The 16,294-nt window shown below is 35.4% G+C and overlaps 1 protein-coding gene across 1 annotated transcript in view; it reads right to left on the reverse strand.

Annotated features, from left to right (window-relative positions):
* The window catches only part of LIMA1 (LIM domain and actin binding 1), a 109,000-nt gene that overhangs the window by 27,562 nt on the left and 65,144 nt on the right, over nucleotides 1-16,294 (reverse strand). The gene's annotated exons all lie outside the window — the stretch shown is intronic.

Here is a 16,294-nt window from a genome sequence, read left to right on the forward strand (position 1 = left end):
AGGTGCTGCTAGTCAGGTTTCTCATGTTTGGTCTAGAAACCTAGCAAGAGTTAAATATGATAACTATGAGAAAAATATAAACAATGATTATCATGGATGCCAAATAAACCAGAATATACTTAGGAATCTAAGAAAATTAATTTTAGTCTTTTTGGTCCTTGAAAATGATATCCAGCACAAGAAGGCAACTAAATAAAGTAAATAATCTATTCCACCATCAGCTCCCAAAACTTTGGTCAGTGCTCTGCCTAATCAATTGCCACCTCTAGCAATAAAAACTAACTAGCATACTTGAGAGGCTTCAAGCCCCAGATACCCTGGGCAGACACTTTTCAAAATTAACTAGCAGGTCCCCAATGATCCCTGGAAATTACAGACACTTCTTTCATTACTTTTTTTTTTTTTAAACAAGTGAGGGGCAGTTAGGTGGCGCAGTGGATAGAGCTCTGGCCTTGCAGTCAGGAGAACCTGAGTTCAAATTCAGCCTCACACTTGACACTTACTAGCTGTGTGACCCTGGGTAAGTCATTGAACCCTGACTGCCTTACCCCCCCAAAAAAAATTTAAAAACTGGGGGAAAAGTTTTATTGTGCCTTTTATTTAAAAAAAATTTTTTGCAACCTCCCTGCCCCCACACCTCTAAAACAAAGAAAAGGAAAATCAATGGATGAGAACTTTGATAATATATACAGCACTCCACACTAGTTGTTCTCTACCAGAAGGAAACATCTATCACTAGCTGTTAATAAAAATTTAAAACCTCAATCTCAAATAACTCAAGCACGATTTAAGCTGAAATCATTAGTTTTAAAGCAATTTTTCTCTCTTGAGATAATGAGAAAGAACATTTTGATGTATCTGTTATTTCATTTTGTTATTAGTAATGGACATGACTTCCAGATCTAAATAGCCTTCTCTATTTTCTCTCCTGATTTCCTGTTCCACATCACCAATTGCCTCTTAGGCACAACCAAATGGTTATCCCCAAGGTATCTCAAATTCAACATCTCAAACTCAGTCAAAAACAACTCATTATCTTTCCCCAAAAATTCTCACCTCTTCCATACTTCCTTATTACTACTGAAGGCACCATCATCCTTTCAGTTACTCAGGTTCATAACTTGAATGTTATCTTCAACTCCTGACTCTCACTCGCCCCATACATCCAAACAACTGCCAAATTTTGTCTACCTCCATCACATCTCTTGTATATGTCCCCTTTACTCTACTTTCATAGTCATCACTCATGTTACAGCCTTCGTCATTTCTTGTCTAGACTTCTGCAACAGTCTCCTAATGAATTTTCATACCTCATCTTTTCCCTCTTGGGTCTGTCTTTCACACAGCTGCCGAAAGCAATTTTCCTAAAGTGTAGGACTGACCATATCATTCCCCTATTCAGTAAACTCCAGTGGCATCCTGTTACCTTCAGGATCAACCAGCAAATCTTGATTTGGCTTTAAAAACTCTTCATAACCTAGGGCCTTCTCTTCCCAGTCTACTTATACTTCATTCCCTTCTACATACCCTATGGTTCTTGAGATACTTCTCTCCTTAATGTTTCTCTGCTTCTTAGAAATTCTGGCCTCCTTTATAGCACTGGTCAAGTACTATCTTCTGCAGGAGACTGTTTCTGGAGCTCCTTAATGTTACTGCTTTCCCCCAGAAGATAACTACATATCTACTTTTTATGTTTTTGCCATTAGAATAGAAATTCCATAGAAAACACTTTTATCACTTATTTTTTTTGTATCACCACCAGTACTTAGCACAGAGCCCGGAAAATAGTAAGTGCTTAAGAAATGCTTGTTTACTGTGGGTGTTTTTCCACCAATGCTGACTTTAAAATCCCTCTACGCTTTCTTATCTTGTAAGGTTCTTGTTGATGTTTTTCCAAAAATCCTTTATAAGGAATATATTCAATATGCTGGTGATCTTCTCATTCTCTCAAGGACATCAATATAGTTCCTGGGATTATTCATGCCTGGCTCCTTGATAAAGCATTTCATGCCATGTCTTGACCACCAGGCACAGGCTGCTTAGATCCAAGACAGGTCTTTCCATTGAACTTCAGGTTATCTGCAATTCTGATGCTTCTAAGATTATGATGTTTTCTCGCTCAAAGTAACATCACCAGAATACTAGAACTGAAGAGGTGGTCTTTTCTGGTAGCAAATCATTTGGCATCACCAAAAATACTGTGCAATTTCCTAACTGAATCCAACCTGACTTTTTCCTATGCAATTCTGAGTTTGGTAGCTAATGGTTGATTTACTCTTCTCCTCTGGAAAAACAACAACAACAACAACAAACCAAAAACAGATCATAGTTTTATTTATTAATTCAATAGGCATTTTTGCTTTCAATTTTATTAATCTCTCCTTTGACCTTTAAGATTTCTATTTAGTCGTTTAATTAGCGTTCTTTAATTTGTGGTTTCTAGTTTTCTAGTTGCATGCCTAATTTACTGATCTTTCATTTGCCAGCAAAAGTGTTCAGATATGTATAATTTCCCTTTTATGTTTGGCTATACGGCAAAAATTTTAGTATGTTGTCTTATTGTTGTCATTATCTCTAATGAAGTTACTGATTCTTTCTAGAATTTGTTCTTTGATCTACCCATTCTTTAGAATTAAGGTAATCTCCAATGAATTTTTAATTTTTTCAGCAGCCCTTTATTGAACATAATTTTTAGCATGTTATGATTCAGAAAAGATATATTTAATATTTTTGCTCTCCTGCATTTATTTTTGAGGTTATGCACTAATACATGATTACTTTTGTTAAAGGTACCCTGTACAGCTGAGAAAAATGAATACTTCTTTCTCTTCCCATTTAGTAATCTCCAAGTATCCATTATACCTAATCTCTCTCTCTTTTCTTTTAGATTTGGACAGATAGATTTTAATTGATTTGTTCAAGACAGAGTTGAGGCCATTATACCTAATCTTAAATTTCTATCCAGGTCTTTCACTTCTTTTTTTATTTTTTGCTAGATGTATCTAGTTCTGAGAGGGATAAATTGAGGTCCTCCACAATTATACTTTTACTGTCTATTTCTACCCTGTAACATTTAACTTTTCCTTTAAGTATTTGGATGCTATAGTATTTGGTGCATATACGTTTAGCATTGCTATCAATTTATTGAATTCTTTTTCTTTACCCCTTAACTTTTTTTTTAGGTATCATCCCATATAGTAAACTCACAACCATGTTCTCTGTATGTAGGTATGTATGTGTGTGTGTGTATTCATTATAACTGCTCTAATAACGATAAAGATCTTAGGAGTTACAAATATTATCTTTCCATGTAAGAATATAAACAGTTTAACCTTATTGAATCTCTTATGATTTCTCTTTCCTGTTTAACTTTTTAAGCTTCTCTTGAGCCTTGCATCTGAAAGTCAAATTTTCTATTCAGCTTCAGTCTTTTCATCAGAAATACTTGAAAGTTCTCTATTTCATTGAATATCCATTTTTCCCCTGAAGAATTACACTCAATTTTGCTGGGTAGGTGATTCTTGGCTGTAATCCTAGCTCCTTTGCCCTCTGGAATATCACATTCTAAGCCTTCCAATACTTTAATGTAGAAGCTGCTAAATCTTGTGTTATCCTGACTGTAGCTCCAAGATGTTTAAATTGTTTCTTTCTGGCTGCTTGAATTACTTCCTCCTTGACCTCGGAAGATCTCTTTTATCTGGAATTTGACTGTAATATTCCAGGGAGTTTTCATTTTGGGATCTCTTTCAAGATGTGATTGGTGGATTCTTTCCATTTCTATTTTACCTTCTGGTCAGGGCAGTCTTCCTTGAGAATTTCTTGAAAAGGGGCAGCTAGATGGCGCAGTGGATAGAGCACCGGCCCTGGATTCAGGAGGACCTGAGTTCAAATTCAGTCTTAAACACATAATACTCACTAGCTGTGTGACCCTGGGCAAGTCACTTAATCCCATTGCCTAGCCAAAACAAAACAAAACAAAACAAAAAAAACCCAACCACCACAATTTCTTGAAAGATACTATCTAGGCTCTTTTTTTGATCATGACTTTCAGGTAGTCCAATAATTCTTAAATTATCTCTTCTCAATCTACTTTCCAGGTCAATTGTTTTTCCCATAAGATAGTTCCACATTTTCTTCTATTTTTTTCATGTTGTTTCTTGATGTCTCATAGAATCATTAACTTCCACTTATCCAATTCTACTTTTTAAAGAATTATTTTCTTCAGTGAGCTTTTGTACTGCCTTTTCCATTTGACCAATTCTGCTTTTTAAGGGGTTTTTCTCTTCAATGTATTTGCATGCCTTTTTTTTTAAACCATTTCTCTGGCTTATTCTATTTTTTAAGGTGTTATTTTCTTGAGTACTTTTTTGTGTCTTCATTACCAAGCTGCTAGCTATTTTTTCATGATTTTCTTGCGTCACTGTTGTTTTTTCCCCCCGTTTGTCCTCTTCCTCTCTTATTTGATTTCTAAAACCCTTTTTGAGCTCTAAGATTTCTTTTTGATCTTGAGACCAGTTCACATTTTTCTCTGAGGCTTCGAATGTAGCAGTTTTGACTTTGATGTCTTTGTGTTTTAATCTTTCCTGTTACCACAGTAACTTTCTATGGTCAGGTTCTTTTTTGTTGTTGTTTATTCATTTTCCCAGCATATTTTTTGACTTTCAACTTTATGTTAAAGTTAGGAGTCTGCTCCTAGGATGGAGCAGAGTATTGGCCCAAGCTACATGTTTTTTGTTCAGCTCTTTTTAGAGTTAGTTCTGTGAGGTCTGTAAGTTTTCAATTCTTCCAAGGTGGTATGATCTAAGGAGAAGTGTGTTTACACTGTTCCTGGCCTGTGTCCCCGGTCTGAGTGCACAAGCACTCTCTTTCACTCTAGAACTATGACCAGGGTCCCAGCTCCCCTGAGGCTTCCAGCTCTTGTATGCTAGTGTTCCTACTCGCCCTGGGACTACAAACCAGGACTATGAACTAGATCCATGCATGGGCAATGCAACAGAATCCTGCAGCCAGTGCCAGCAAAGAGACCCAGCTGTTAAACCCCCTTACCTTCTGTGGGCTGAGAGCTCCAGAAACTGCTGCTGCCAGTTCAGTTGCCCCCAAGGACTTGCCCAGGCCTTGCCTGCATTAGACTACACTCCCCTCCTACCCACATGTGACACATCTTCTAGGTTGTCTTGGGCTGAGAAATTGTCCCACCTCATCTTTTTGTGGGTTCTGCCACCCTAGAATTCATTTTCAGACGTCATTTTAAACTTGTCTGGAGGGGAATCGTGGAGAGCTCAGGTAGGTCCCTGCCTTTATTCTGCCATCTTAGCTTTGCCCCAAGAACTCACTTTTCAACAAAAACTACTGAGAAAACTGGAAAGCAGTCTGACAGAAACTAGGTATAGACCAACATGTCATATCACCTACTAAGATAAGGTCCAAATAAGTCCATGACATAGACACAGAGTGAAATCATAAAGTAGAGGAAGAAATTACCTCTCAAATCTATAGATGGGGAAGTTTGTGACAAAACATGAGGTGGAGGGGATCACAGAAGGTAAAATGTACAAGTTATGGTATGTGAATGTGATGGAATGTGCATGAATGTGCTGTAAGAGATGGTAGAGAATGGTTTCAGAAAAACGTAAGCTGACTTATATGAATTGATAAAAAGTAAAGTGAGCAGAACCAGGAGAACAATATACATCATAATAGCAATATTATAAAAATAATCACCTATTTAGTAATTCAGATTAATCCATTACAACTCCAAAAGTACTCATGATGAAAAATACTATGTGCCTCCAGAGGGAAACTGATGGACCCAGGAGTCCAGACTGAAGCATAATTTTTTTTCCCCTTTACTTCAATTTCAATTTCTAGCTCTCAAAAAAATCTGCCATAAATATTTTTGTACATGAATCCTTTCCCTCTTTCTTTGATTTCTTTGGTGTACAGACCTAGTAATGGTATGCAGAATGTGTGAATTAATGGTTCTTTGCATTATATTTAATTCTATTTGTATACTTCTTTGACAAATAACTTTTTATCTTGGAAAAAAAAAATTGGGCAGCTAGGTGGCACATTAGATAGAGCACCAGCCCTGGAGTCAGGGGAACCTGAGTTCAAATCTAGACTGACACTAGCTATGTGACCGTAGGCAAGTCACTTAACCCCGATTGGCCCCCCCCCCAAAAGCTGACTTTTTTTTTTCAAGGGGGTAGCTACGTGGTGCAGTGGACAGAGCACTGGCCCTGGAGTCAGGGGTACCTGAGTTCAAATCCAGCCTCAGATACGCATTAGCTGTGTGACCTTGGATAAGTCACTTAACCCTGACTGCTTCAAAAATTAGAACTCTTTCCCTCATCATCATTAGATTCCTTTGAGTTTTAGATAACCTCTTAATTATCTGCAAGAAGCCTGGTCCTCTTTAATCTTAGAGCCTTTCCTCTGAGATTCTCTACAATTTATCCCATATGTATCTTGTATCTACATAATTGTTTGCATATTAGCTATTTTCCTTTTTTAGTTATCTTTGCCAATTTAATAGGTGTTTGGCAGAACCTTAAGACTGTTTTAATTTGCATTTCTCATGTCAGTAGTGATATAGAACATTTTTTCACACGGATGTTCATATTTGTCTATCATTTAGTTAATGGCTAAACAAATTTTGATAAAGGAATATGACTGTGCCATAAGAAATTATGAACTATGAATTCAAAGAAGCACAGGAAAATTTATTTGGGCTGATACAGAATGAAGCAGAACCAAGAAAACAATATAATGAATTACTACAATAATGCAAATGGAAATATCTAAGAAAATAAATTGAATGCTGCACAATTATAATGACTAAGATACTTGGCCCTGGAGAAGAGTTGACAAAATGTACCTCCCTCCTTTATGTGTAGAGGTGGAGATTATAACTATGGAATATACCACATACTGTCAAATATTGTTGATATTTTTGTCAATTTTGCTGAACTTCCCCTTTTCTCTCTTTTAAAATTCTTTGTTACTCATCAAGCAGGAAAAGAAAAAATATATATATTCATAAATGAATGTGATATAAAAATGAAAAAATATGCCACTAAAGTAAAAAAAAATTTGCAAAAGTCTGCCTATTCTTTTCTCATATTTTCTTCCAGGATACATGCCCTCAATATATGCAAGGATTGCTTTCAGAGAGTTTTATAGAGAAAACAGGTATCTATGTCAGTAGCTACTTTATGTTTTCTTACTCAATATTTTTTGAAGTCTGTGATCTTTTCCATTCTTTTAGAATTTTCCTCTATTTGATATATTTAAAAATTTAATCACAGAGAACCTTTAAATTTTATCGTTTCCAGGGTGGATTTCTTGCGAAACTATCTGGTGAATATAACTGTTCCTCTTGACCCCATAACTACTGGCCATTATATACTGAGTGCTGAGGTGAAAAAGCCTAAATGTAATGGTTCTAATTATTTAACCAGCTATGTAATACATTATATCTTATAGAAAGCTTTGTACTATAAAGTTAATAAGGCAATCTGTAATTATACAAGACAACTCAGTAACCAATTACATAAAATAATAATGGCTCAAGAACCAGAAGATTGGGGTTCAAATCCTGCCTATGATGTTTGTTAACTCTGTGACCATGGACTAGTCACTTAACTTAGCCTCCTTGGGATTCAATTTCCTTATGTGTAAAATGAGGCAATTGGACTAGATGGCCTGAGGTTCCCCTTAGCTTAAATCTTTAAAAAAGAGACTTTTCTGTTTCATTAAATATTCCCAATTATATGTAAAAAAATTTTAACATTCATTTAAAAAAACTTGAGTTCCAAATTCTCTCCCTCCTGCCCCTTCCCCCTCCTTGAGAAGGCAAGCAATTTGACATAGATTATACATATGAAGTCATGCAAAATCTATTTCCATATTCCATTTTTAGACCTTTATAATCCTATGAGAAAAGTTCACTAAAATAATGTCAGCACAGTTGCCTCATCTCAAATATATTTAATGTCTCCCAGTTATGTCTACAAATGTTCTTAGGATGACCTTGCTAAGGGAAAACTCATCAAGTTTTCTGCAGGTTCATTTTCTTAAGTTATGTTGATGTTCTGGGAGGTAATATAACTTTTTTAGTCTTCCTTCCCCCTAATGTTTTGAGAATGAACTTGCATCCTAAATTTGTACTTACTCTTGGCTGCTGTTTCTTTTTGTTCACCAAAGAACTTAAGTGTTTTCTGGCCGAAGAGATTTCTGAACTCTTTTGGCTTTTCATGGTGGCACTTAGATTGCATTTGTTTTTAAACTTCTCTAAGAAATGGTAAAACAATAATGTTTGGTTTTGGGTTTTTTTTTTTTGGCGAGGCAATGGGGTTAAGTGACTTGCCCAGGGTCACAAAGCTAGTAAATGTTGTGTGTCTGAGGCCAGATTTGAACTCAGGTCCTGTGCTCTATCCACTGCGCCACCTAGCTGCCCCAAAACAAAAACTGCTTGGAAAACTGGAAAACAGTATGGCAAAAACTAGGCATAGACCAACATCTTAGACCATATACCAAGATAAGGTCAAAATGGGTACACAATTTAGACAAAAAGGGTGAAACTATAAGCAAATTAGAATAGGAAGAAATAGTTTACCTGTCAGATCTATGGAGAAGGGAAGGATTTATGACTGAACAAGAGACAGAGGACATTATGAAACGCAAAATGGATAATTTTGATTACATTAAATTAAAAAGTTTTTGCACAAAGCCAATGCAACCAAGATTAAAAGGGAAGCAGAAAGCTGGGAAACAATTTTTACAGCCACTATCTCTTATAAAGGCCTCATTTCTAAAATATATAGAGAACTTAGTCAAATCAATAAGAAAACAAGTCACTCCCCAGCTGATAAATGGTCAAAGGATGTGAACAGGCAGTTTTCAGATGAAGAAATTAAAACTATAAGCACATGAAAAAATGCTCTAAATCACTATTCATTAGAGAAATGCAAATTAAAACAACACTGAGGTACTATATCTTTAAAAAAATTTATCAGATTGGCTAATGTAACAAAACAGGAAAATGATAAATGTTGGAGAAGATGTGGGAAAATTGGGACACTAATGCATCATTGGTGGAGTTGTGAACTGATTCCACTATTCTGGAGAACAATTTGGAACTATGCCCAAAGGACTACAAAACTGTACATCCCCATTGACCCAGCATTAACAATTCTAGGTCTCTATCTCAAAGAGATCATAAAAGGGGGGAAAGGACCCACATGTACAAAAATATTTATAGCAGCCCTTTTTGTAGTGGCCAAGAACTGGAAATTGAGGGGACACCCATCAATTGGGGAATAGCTGAACAAGTTGTAGTATACAAATGTAAAGAAATATACTATTGTTCAAGAAGAAATGGTGAGCAAGCAGACTTCAGAAAAACCTGGAAAGACTTACATGAACTGATGCTGAATGAAGTGAGCAGAACCAGGACAACACTGTACACAGTAACAGCCACATTATGCAATGATTGACTTTGTTAGACTTAGCTCTTAGCAATGCAATGATCTAAGACAATTCCAAAAGACTCATGGTGGAAAATGCTATCCACATCCAGAGAAAGAACTAAGGAACCTGAACGCACATCAAAGCATCTATTTTCTCTTTCTTTTGTTGTTTTTTTGTTTTTTCTTTCTCATGGTTTTCCCCTTTTGTTCTGATTCTTCTTTCACAACATGACTAGTGCAGAAATATTTAATGTGCCTAAATCAGATTGCATGCCATCTTAGGATGGGGGGAGTAGAGGAAGGGGAGAAAATTTAGAACTCAAAATCTTATAAAAGTAAGTACTGAAAACTTAAAAAACCCCAAAAAACTCAAAATCATTTGTAGCAACTCTAATTCTGCCACATCACATTCAGCTCAACTATACAAACAGCAGCCATATTCACAGATGAACCTGGAATTAGATTGGAAGTCAGAACTTTTCTTTGGAAATTAAACCTTGTGTGTCCTTAGGAATGGTAATCACAGGCAGAGGGAAGAGGGTAAATTTGGCAGGACACTGCACAACCACATACATTTTCCTTTTTTCCAAATACATTGCTGATTTGCTGGTCAGCAAAATGAAGGAAATTCCAAAGGCTTAATCCAAGGACTGTACTGAAAAATGATCACTGTGAAAAATCAGAATTTTTCAGGACATGAAAAGTTATTCTATTTGCTTCTCCTGTAACAGGAAAAAAAAAAACCTTGACCTTCATGTGAGAGGCAGAATTTCAAACGTTCACCTTTTGTGGAAGGTAAGCATGTGTACAGTGCTGAAAGAACGTGCTGTTTGTGGAGCTTTCAGTGTTCTGTCTCTAGTTCTATTTTCACATTCTATGTCATTGACTTCCCTCTACTAAAGCATTCAGATACTATTTCAACTTGAACAAGAGGTCAGTTTTACGCTACTCATTTTATACCTGGTGCCATAGGTTACAGGGAAAACGAGACTTTCCCTTCCATATTGTCTTTTGTTGTTGTTGTTGTTAAGATAAAACTCTATACATTCCTTAACAGTCTTTCCAAACCACAGCCCGCAGCTTCTAGGGCTTAAATTCCAGTTCTAGCAAGGAAAGCTCATCCTTCTTTACATGCAAGCTTATTGTCTAGGGAGTCCAATGAAGAACAGTTTTATGGGTTGTACATGGCTGGTGTCAGTGACAATCACTTCAATATTATTATTCAAATCAATAGCATAAAACAGAAGAAAACATAGCCATTCTCATACTCACATCTCATCTCTTATCCATTATCTCCACAATTTACCCCTTAGGTACTTGAGAGAGTCTAAAATATTATAATCCATTAACAGAAGAAGGTAGGAGAGGTGAGGAGACAAGATCCTTAAGAAGAACAAATCATGCCAAACTAATATAATATCTTTTTTAAAGAAAATTAATAGCTAGATAAATCAGATAAATAACAAACAGTTCTGGCTCAGGTTCTTACTAGCAGTGTGACCCTGGGAAAGTCACTTAACCTTTCTTAGCCTCGGTTTCCTCTTCCATAAAAAGAGGATACCTCACAGGCTTATTATGAGGATCAAATGAGACAGCATGTATAGCACTTTGCACACCTTAAAAGTACTATACAAATGCTAGTTGTTATTTTTACTATTATTATTATCTTGATTTCAGCAACACACTTGATAAAGTCTCATTACATGCTTGTTGAAAATGTGGTGAAATTTAGGTTATTATATGGATCCACATTTAATTGAACAAACAACATCCTAATGGGTTGGTTACCTCTTTCCCTCTGTGTACCCTTAACCTTCACAGCTGAAGCCATTTACAACACACACCCCCCACACACTCTCCCTCTCCCTCTCCCTCTCCTCCCTCTCCTCTCCCTCTCCTTCTCCTTCTCCTTCTCCCCCCTCATCCCACTCCCCAAATAGAGATCAATCCCATCTACAGACTATGGAACAGAAGGAATCATGCACGGTTCAGCAGTTCAATTTCATCCACTTGGTATTAATCCTCCTTTGATCCTGATACATCATTTTCCCAACAACTAACTTCCTTGTTCTCTTGTGACTGAACTATATCTGCCTTGTAGCCCATACAGATTCAGAAGTCCTGAATCATAACTCTGCTCCTTACTACTTACATACTAATCACTTCAGTTCTCTGGCTCTCAATGTTGCCATTATTAAAATAAAGTAGTTCCTAAGGTCTCTTCAACTTCTAAGTTATTTTATTCAGTCTTTTGTAATACAGTTTCTTCTCCTCCTTTGTCCACAAGTTCATCAATAAATGGGTTCCTGCCTCATTTCCTACATATTTAATGGAACTGGATTTCCTGACTTTGAACACCAGTTTCCTCATTAATTCTAAATCTAATTCTAATTCTAAATCTTTCTAAAACTTTCCTACGCCTCCAATAAATTGCTACCATTAGCACTGCAGATTTTAGACTTGGTTTTGACTTTTTAAAATAATACCTGCAATCTTTCTGTCTTATTTTGAATTGATCTTCAAAATTAGTACCTGTCTTCAGACAAGTGTCCTTGCATACCTATCCCTAGGATAACTTTTAGCTGTACTCCCTTGTTTAGATCACCAGACTGCACTCAACCTGCCAGTTGTACTTAAGACTGTCATTCTTCCCTGATCTGGCTCTAATAAAACAAACAGTCAGCAATGTTGTAAGTAAACTTGGAGAAAACTGCAGTATAGTGCCACAGAGTTGTACAATCCATAGGCTTTGTTCCTTTCAGCATTTTTATCTAAAAGAAATGCTTAGGAAATCTGTAGATGATACAAATTTGATTCATCCTATTTTTATCTTGTCACATTATAAAACCATAGAATCATTGAGGGTGGTTTATTTATATTTAAGAAAACAGCATATGTTGTTATGGAAAATTTACTACTATAAGACAAAGTCAATTCAAACAACTCTAGGGTGCAAAATTCCCTCCTCGTATTTGAAATGATGAAAGTCAAGATCATAAAGGCAGAGAAACCAACCCATAAGTTAATAGAATGAAAAGGTTTTTTAAAATTCATTTAAGGGGCAGCTAGGTGGCACAGTGGATTAGAACACAGCCCTAGATTCAGGAGGACCTGAGTTCAAATACAGCCTCACTCACCAGCTGTGTGACCCTGGGCAAGTCACTTGACCCCATTGTTTAGCCAAAAAAATAAAATAAAATAAAACAAAATTCATTTCATTTTATTTTCAGTTCTGAATTTTCTCTTCACACATTGAGAAGGCAAGAAAAAAGCCATTACAAATATGGAAAATCACACAAAACAAATTCCTGACTCTGAGTCTATCAGCTCTTTCTCTCTGGAGGTTGATAGCATGTTTCATCATGAATCTTTTGGATTTGTGGCTGGTCATTGTATTGATCAGAGTTCTTAAGTCTTTCAAGGTTGTTTATCTTTATAATATTGTTAGCATATAAATTTTCTCCTGATTCTGCTCACTTCATTTTGCATTAGATCATACCTACCTTTCCAGGTTTTTCTGAAACCAACCCCATTATCATTCCTTACAGCACAATAGTATTTTCATCACATTCATATCCCACAGCTTGTTCAGCCATTCCTCAATGGATAGGCACCCCTGTTTCCAATTCTTTGCTGCCATGAAAAAAACTGTTATAAGTATTTTTGTACATATAGGTCCTTCTCTTTCTTTCAGCCCTTTGGGATATAGGACTAGGAATGGTAGCACTGGGTCAAAAGTTATGTACAGTTTAATAGTTTTTTGAAAAGATTAATCTTCACTAGATTTGAGAAACGGAAAAGTAAGAACACAAAGGAAATTCTTAACAATGTTTACTAGTGCAAATTTTTGGAAAGCAATATGGTAATATACATTAAGAATCACAAAATTAGTCATTGCCATTAAACATTTCTGTTTATCCTAAAGAAAACACAAAAATAAAAAACAGATCTATCTTTACAAAATTCATGTTCCTCTCTTGAACTCTACATTCTAGCCAAATTTGATTAGTAACTATTTCCTGAACTCAGTTCCCTATCTCTATTCACTCCTCTTCCACTCCCTCCTCATTTCAGCCTCTAAAGAATCATATTAGCTACAACCAGGTGATACCTCCTCAAGGAAGTGATTTCCCCAGGTGTTAGTGCTCTCTCCTACCTTAGTTTTCCTTGTACTTTTCTTATCTGTGTACGTGTTGAGCTCTTAACTCACATTGCCCCAGGATAATGGAAGTTCCAGGAAGGTACCGATGGTTTTTTAAGTGTCTGAATCCCCAGCATATTACACAATGCCTTACACATCATAGGTGCTTAATAAAAATGTACACTGAATTGAACTGAAAAGGAAAGTAGAATGCAAGCTCCTGAAGGGCAGGGACTTTTTGTTTTTGTTTTCTATCTGAACTAGCAAACACCCAGTCTGTCCAATGCTAGTCCAATGGCTGAACAAGTTGTAGTACATAAGCAGAATGGAATGTCATTGAACTATAAAAGATAATAAAAATAAGAGAATATGGAATATTACTTTGTGTGAGCTGATCCAAAGCAAGAATGGTGTATACATAAGACTCATTCAACTACTTACACCTTTTAACCAATCCAACAGCTAGGCTGATACCCCTAAAGTGGTTAACTGGCTAGAAAAGATCTATCTATCTATCTATCTATCTATCTATCTATCTATCTATCTATCTATCTATCTCTATCTATCTATCTATCTATCTATACAAGAAGCATTGTTCTTTTGTCTTTACTATAACTTCAACAAAATTTTCTTATTTTGATAGCTTTTGTATTTAATATCACATTCATTTCCAAATACGTCCTGCAAGAGTATACCCCGATGAGTAAGATTGTAACAAATTTTAAATGAGGAAAAAAAGCAGTTCAATTAACAATACAAAAGTAATTTCTGCTTTTCTTTGTATCCTCAGCAGCATTACAGCAGTACAATAATACAGTACCTGACACATAGTAAGTACTTAATAAATGCTTGTTGACTTACTGAGAAAACTAACCAAAATACTAACAGTCTTTCTTCAAAAAAAATTATTAATTGATGTTTTAGGTTTTTTCATCCTCACAACCATTCCATGAGGTATGTTCCAGGCTTTATTATTTCTAATTTGCAGATGAGGAAACTGAGGTTCAGTGGAGTGAAATGACTTGCCCAAGGTCACACTGCTGGCAAATGTTAGACATAGAACTTGAACTTGGGTTTCCTGGGTTCCTAGTGTCACTCTTTATCCACTTTAACATGTTAGTAGCTTTATTTGTAATAGAAAAAAGGTGGAAACAAATTATATACCCAATATTAGGGGAATGGCTGAACAAATTTTATCATATGAATGTAATGGAACATATTATAAGGAATGGCAGCAAATACGAATAATTCAGAAAAACATGAAAATACTTACAAGAAAAGTTGAACTGAGAAAGCAGAGTCCAAAGAACAATACCTAACATCTGAAACTATGTAAATAAAGACATTAAAACAGCATAAAAGCTTGAATCAAATTTAGTTAACAATATTGACACGTGTCTCCTTTCTGTTACAAAGGGAATTTAAAAGGTGGCATATGCTGTTAGTTGGGAATTACTCCTGTAGGTGGTTTTACCTATTACCATTTTAGGGAGGTAATCTTTGTGTGTCAGGGTGGAGAATTGTTTATTTGTTAGAATGTGTCTGATTTATGAAAATTTGCAAAAAAAATTCCAAAAATCATTTTGGGAAAAAATAATATATACAGTGACTACAACTATACTTTAAAAAAAAGCCAAAGATGATAAAACAAAAGGATTCAGTAAAGAGAGGCCACAAAATATAAACTTTCCATTTGTTAATATTAGTTCAAATATTACATGAAGTGGTCACAGAATATAACAGTTTTTAAATGTCAGAAAAGGGTAAGTAATCAGATCCAAAAAAATGATAAGAAAAAATTTTAAAAATGTAAGTTAAATACCAGAAAAATAATTAGAATAACAAATTACTGATGACAATTTAATAATCAATATAATAAACACCAGAAAAAATGAAAATTAAAACTAGGGTATCACACCTCACATTTTTCATGCTAGCAAAGATGCCAAAAGATGGGGAAACTCACTGTCGGACAGGGCTATGGAAAGATAAATAGGCTAATTCATGGCTGGAAGAACTTTGAATTGGTTCTGTTCTAAAAAAAACATTTCAACTATGCAAGAAAAACTAGTAAGTGTTCATATCCTTTGACTCAGAGATTCTACTGCTGGCACTACATTACATGAAGGTAGCTGACAGTAAAAATAGATCTACGTGTTCAACAATGCTTATAAGTAGGAGCACTACTTATAATAACAAAAAGCTGGAAATAAATTAACAGCTTGGTAAATTAAAGCTTGGTAAAACTGAACAATTATGGTGTGTGAATGTAATAAATATTATTGCTAAGCAAAGAATGAACAGAAAGAAGTCAGAGAAACAGAAATACTTTTCTAAAGAAATGCAGAATGAAGATAGCAGCACTAATACACAAATATCAAAATAAATAGTCAAAGGGTAGAGACAAGATTATGGTCAAATAAAAGTCAGTGTTAGCACTATACTGTAAAGTTTAAAAGACACAACTTACCTTTCTGCTAACTAATAAACTCATTTCCCCGAGTGATGTACTTGGAATTGGGATTCATTTGAATATCTGTTGCGAAGTGTCTATTACATCAAAATAATATATACCCCCAATATTTTATACTCAAATTTATGTAATTATTTCTATTACAGTTTTATCAACAAATTATTTTATTCCTCATTTCATGTTTATTTGATTTTTTTTTTAATCAATCAA

Source organism: Phascolarctos cinereus, unplaced genomic scaffold (assembly GCF_003287225.1).
Source record: "Phascolarctos cinereus isolate Bilbo 61053 unplaced genomic scaffold, phaCin_HiC Scaffold_1;HRSCAF=81, whole genome shotgun sequence".
In the NCBI taxonomy this organism is placed as follows: domain Eukaryota; kingdom Metazoa; phylum Chordata; class Mammalia; order Diprotodontia; family Phascolarctidae; genus Phascolarctos; species Phascolarctos cinereus.